The sequence below is a fragment of the Xenopus laevis genome, chromosome 7S (assembly GCF_017654675.1).
Source record: "Xenopus laevis strain J_2021 chromosome 7S, Xenopus_laevis_v10.1, whole genome shotgun sequence".
Taxonomy (NCBI): domain Eukaryota; kingdom Metazoa; phylum Chordata; class Amphibia; order Anura; family Pipidae; genus Xenopus; species Xenopus laevis.
This window is the reverse complement of record NC_054384.1, coordinates 84,362,290-84,368,289: the sequence shown is the minus strand read 5'-3', so window position 1 is coordinate 84,368,289 and position 6,000 is coordinate 84,362,290. Positions and strand designations below refer to the sequence as shown.

The 6,000-nt window shown below is 39.0% G+C and overlaps 1 protein-coding gene across 3 annotated transcripts in view; it reads left to right on the top strand.

Moving 5' to 3' along the window:
- The first annotated feature begins 3,578 nt into the window (after positions 1-3,578).
- The window catches only part of XB5818699.S (provisional ortholog of coiled-coil domain containing 50 S homeolog), a 74,022-nt gene continuing 71,600 nt past the window's right edge, over positions 3,579-6,000 (top strand). Inside the window, exon 1 of one of the 3 annotated variants that reach the window (XM_018226932.2) lies at positions 3,579-3,681. The gene's annotated coding sequence lies outside the window, so the exon portion shown is untranslated. 3 annotated transcript variants of the gene reach the window in all.

Genomic DNA, 6,000 nt, shown 5'->3' with positions numbered 1-6,000 from the left:
AATCATATAAACATTAAATAATCCCAATAGGCTGGTTCTTATTCCAAAAAATGATAAATTACATCTTAATTTGGATCAAGTAAAAGGCACGATTTTATTATTACAGACAAAAAGAAAATAGTTAGAAAAATTTAGATTATTTGGTGAAAATTGAGTCTATGGGAGACAGCCTTTCCTTAAGTCAGAGCATTCTAGATAATGGGTTTCCGGATAACGGATCCCATACCTGTACACTATAAACAGACAACAAATAATCATATATATATATATTATTTAAGAACTGAACATTTCACCTTCCCAAAGCCTCCTTTGCCTAATAAAGACTTTAGATTTTAATCCTCAATGGATGTACGAGAGCTCTGCTGAACACTGAAAGAAAATTGAAATAGTATAAACCCTTATTCAGCTTGATTAAGTGTATATATATATATATATATATATATATATATATATATATATATATATATATATATATATATATATATATATCAAAACAAAGTGGAGTGGAGTGTGCACCGGTCTGTGACTTAGTCCACTCAAGGACACAATGTATAAAAAACAAAATAAAGTCCAGACAACTTATCTTGTGAAGAAAACGAAAATTCTTTATCAAGCAAAAAATGCAAGAATATGCAACGTTTCGAAGCTCCCGCTTCTTTGTCAAGCAATCTAGTATACAATGTTCACACATCCTTAAAAAGGTTACAGCTGTAGACACACCCCAGGGGGGTGTGTCTACAGCTGTAACCTTTTTAAGGATGTGTGAACATTGTATACTAGATTGCTTGACAAAGAAGCGGGAGCTTCGAAACGTTGCATATTCTTGCATTTTTTGCTTGATAAAGAATTTTCGTTTTCTTCACAAGATAAGTTGTCTGGACTTTATTTTGTTTTTTATATATATATATATATATATATATATAATTCACATGTTCAGTTGCAATATAAACTATGTATTTAGCAGTTGCTGCCAAAAACTTTACATGACCAGACCACCAAGAAGCAAGTGGAGAGGTTTCAAATAGAAAACTTGAGTGAAATTCTGCCACTCTTTATCCAGTCTTTTGAGATTTTTGGCAAATGTATCAAATGGGAACTCTCACTTTCAGCAATTGATAAACTCACTCTGGAGGACTATGATAACCTCTAATTTCACTCTGTGACAAATATGTCCATTGTAACCTAATAAATACAATTTTTCCTCATCAGATGATGAAGCCAAGCTCCAACCCCTAGGTGTTCTGTGCAATAAATATAACGTATAAAACATGACATACTTACCCGCATTACAAGACGAATATTTATCCTAATGAGCTACTATAGTAGCTCAAACTCAAACAGCCAAAACTATTGAGAATACTGAAGGTAAACAAACGTTCCAGTTGCCATTGACTTCTACATGATTTCGACAGGTTTGTAGTATTTTTGGATTCAGATTTTTAGCAGCGTCGGAGTAATCCTCCAAAAAGTAAATCATCAGTAAAACTTGCTAAATGGTACCTCTCATTATGTCCTCTGTCTTCTTGAAACTTTGTTTAGAAGCTTTTTGCTGCCTCCATCCCAGAGAGAAAGATAGCTACATGGTACATCTCATTATGTCCTCTGTCTTCTTGAAACTATAATATATTCCCAAATCCAAGGTGCACACCGTTGACTAGGTTTTTGCCCAGGTGCCAGCATAAAAGATATATAGAACATAAAACAGGATGCGGCACTCACAGGGTCTTCATGCAAAAAACAAAAAATCTAAAACGAATAATCTTTGTTGGAGTCCAATAAAGATTTTTTATATATAGAGAGAGAGAGGGAGAGAAAGAGAGAGAGAGAGAGAGAGAGAGAGAGAGAGAGAGAGAGAGAGAGAGAGAGAGAGAGAGAGAGAGAGAGAGAGAGAGAGCGGCATTTCAGCTTGTTTTGTTTTAAAAAAAAACTATATATTTTGGGGAGGTGGCTCTCTCCTAATGGTGTCTTTGGAAGAGAGCATGCTAAATGAAGAGAAAAGCAGGTATAGTCTGTCTCCCCCCAAAGGTAACACTTTCTTTTTTTCACTTAGGATAGGACTGACGCATGGACACTGCCTTGACGGGGCAAGTCAGCTTATGCATGCTTTGTACAAAATTTGTAACTAAAAGTGTCTTTTTTTAAGAAAGTTACAGTTCAGTTGTGCAAGAATATTGTTTTAGGGGGTTATATGTTGAAAGTGCTGGGGGTAACTTGTTTAGTATATATACTAAACAAGAAGATGAAGTGGAATAAGTGCAAATATATATATATATATATATATATATATATATATATATATATATAATATATATATATATATATATATATATATATATATATATATATATATATATATATATATATATATAAAATATAAAAAAGCAGATTCTCCAATGCTTGCCTCTATGCACATATTCCACTTCATCTTCTTGCCTCCCCATGTGCCATTCTCTCATTGACCCCAATGTGCCTACCTTAGCCCCCTGCACCCTTCTCTATTCATGTTACATTTTCTTCCTTATTCATTTCCCACACTATGAGCCAATGGCAGCCCCTCTCTCTCCCCAGAGTATCCCATGTGCCTCATTCTGTGCTAGTCTTGTTCTTCCATTCTCCCAATGGCCCATTTCCATACCCTTGACATTTCCTGTGCATAATTCCTCTCCTATATGATCTCTGTACCACAAAGTATCACAGGGGCAGACTCTTGCTTCTCTATTGCACAGACATAGGGGCAAACTCACTAAAGGGCATATTTTCGCCAGCAATGGCTCCACCACACTTTGTGCCAAGCGTAAATTTGTTACCACTACGCTAATTCACTAAAATTCGAAATTGCATCTTTGTAGCTGAACTCTGGCAAAGTTTCGCTAGCATTAATTCGTCAGTGCGAACATTTAATAGCGAACTTTCACTAACATTCATTTCTGCCTAGCGAAACTTCGTTAGTACTCTTATGCTTAGGTCAATTTAAATAGGGAGGGTACCTATAGGGCGTATATATGTCTTTATTAAAGATGTTGGTGCAAATGCTTGAAGTGGCCACTTATTACAAATGTCCAAGGAAGCAAAATAACGACAAAAGAGATAATCTAATGTCCTAGACATGAGCCCAACCTTAAACAAATATGGCATGCCTCACAAAAGTTTACACAAAAATCTTTAATAGCTACAACTTTTGAAGGCAATCCCGCTTTAAAATATGAAAAAACGCCAGCGATAGGGTGTGAAACTGCGCTAGTGAATTGTCCTCTACCCCTGTTAATAAATTGGCGATGTCCCTGCGGATGGGATTTCTGGCAAATTTTCGACAGTCACTTTGTCCTTTAGTAAATCTGCCCCATAGATTTAAGAACAGGATCAGAATGGTCTGGTGCTACAAGCAAATCCTTCTCTGACAGGAGTCACTGCAGCGTGTAAAGGGGGTGCTCGATGCCCTTTTAACTGTATAAACAATAAGAAGACAAAAGGCATTGATTGTGCTGTAATTGTGTGTTTATACAGCGATTATGATTACACGTGATCAGACTGTTTTCACCCAATTTCTAATTCTATGTGAGCTTCCCATTTCCACAAGCAATATAGCGAAGGGGGTTTGTTTAGGGAAGGATGTTGAGGGGAGGAAGTGTGTCCCAATGCGGCCTCCGTCTCTCGAGCTGCTAACATTGTTGGAGTGAAGCTGTGAGTATTAGCAGGAGCCGGTGGGAGGAGGAGGAGGCAGAGGGAGGGGAAGGGAGCCCAGTCCGCCCAGCAGCGCGATCTTAGGGAGGTGAATACAGTGGGTATCAGCCGGCGGTCCGGCCCAGCTACACGAACCGAGCCTCGGGACCCGCATACAGGTACAGTGTATCCCGGGGATGGGAATGGATCAGAGTGCGCATGTTTTGTCTGTCAGCTCCCGGCGGTGTCAGCAGCAGAGCATCAGTGGCGCTTTGTCCTGAGAGTCAATCAGTGCATGTTCTACCGCAGCCTCTACTGCTGCTTCTGCTGCTTCTGCATATCTACCTTGTGCCTCAGGGAACCATAGCCCCCTGCTTTCTGGCCTCTGCAGCTTTATACGAACCAATTATAGGAAGCAATTAACCCTTCATCCTTTACTCTGGCAGTGTATGTGATGTGCACAAACCTACTCCAGGGATCCTCATTGCCTTTTCCTTGCTTGATTGTATATGTGCCAGCAGCAGCAGCAACAACCCCTGTGTCTTCCATTATTATTATTATTATTATTATTATTATTATTATTCTGCTGCATGCACAGGGATCCTCCACATTGCCCCATTCAACCTTTAGTCTCTGTGTGCAGCAGGGAGACCCATTGCCTGTGTATGTCATGTGTATTAATTACACTCTAAGGGTAGGACTACACGGACGTTTTCGGCGCGATCCGACGCCCTGTGACAAAACGCGTGCGACGGGAATAAGGCAAGAGATAGAAGCGTGTGGCGTTTGCATCCGACAGTCGTGTCGCGTCTGATCAACGCTGCGGACTCCATCCGACATTTCAATCACTTACCTTATTTCCGCCGCATGCAATTTGTCGCAAGCGGTTTGTTGCAAGCGTCGGATCGCGCCAAAAAAGTCCGTGTAGTCCTACCCTAATACATGCAACTAGCCACATTGTCTTTCCATAGCTGGAATCCCTATGTGCAGAGACCATGCTGCCTACCACTGACATTATTCTGTATGTGAATACATTATCCTTGTATGTATTTATATAGTTATAAGGATACACAGCGCTTTTCACTAGTATTATTCTCTATGTGCAACTATACACATTGCCTTTCTGTAGCAGCAGTTTATGAACAGGAGGCCTCGCTGTCTAATGTGACATTCTGTATGTGAAGGGATCCACAATGCCATTGTACTGTATCTATGTTATACTTATACTAATGGTATTCTGTACAGTATGTGCAAGTTATCCACATTTCCTTTGTATAGCAGAACTCTTATGTAAAGGAGGCCTCACATTCTATGTGACATTTTTCTGTATGAGAAAGGATCCACATTGCCTATGTAGGTATAGGGATACACGATGCCTTCTTTATACTAATGTTATTCTGTATGTGCAAGTAATCCACATTGCCTTTGTATAGCAGCACTCTTCTGTACAGGACGCCTCACATTCTAATGATATATTTTTCTGTATGAGAAGGGATCCACATTGCCTATGTAGGTATAGGAATTCTTGGTGCCTTATTTATACTGTATGTGCAAGTATCCACATTGCAAAACACACCTTTAATTCGTATGTGAAGGGACCCACTTTGCACTTGTATGTATGTATGTATGTATGTATGTATGTAGGTGTAAAGATGCATAGTGCCTTTAACTAGTGGTGTTCCTTATGTGCAAGTATCCACAGTGCCTTTCTATAGAATCAGTGGCTATGTGGATACTTTCTTGCACAAAATAATGACAGGGGAAGGTAATGTGAATCCCTTTACATTCAGACTAATGCTAGGATGAGGGAATTTGAAACATTACACACACACAGAATGGCGATGTGGACCCCTGCCCATACAAAATAATGTTAGGGAAAGGCATCTTGTCAATATCAGAAAATACTTCGGAAGGCAATGGTGATCCAAGTATATGTAGGATGTCAGTATAAGGCAGAGTGGCCTGTATATAAAAACTTGTGCACGAAAAAGCAGTGTGGAATATTTGATCATATGGAATAACACTGCTGTGCACCTATGTAAGTTCTGTGATTTTTTTTTAGAGTTTTTGGAAGCCATTTCAGTCTGCTTTACATACCAATGTTGTTAAATATATATGTTATATGTAAGCCTTATTCATAGTTAAAGGGATACTGTCATGGGAAAAATTTTTTTTTTCAAAACGCATCAGTTAATAGTGTTGCTCCAGCAGAATTCTGCACTGAAATCCATTTCTCAAAAGAGCAAACAGATTTTTTTATATTCAATTTTGAAATCTGACATGGGGCTAGACATTTTGTCAATTTCCCAGCTGCCCCTGGTCATGTGACTTGTGCCTGCA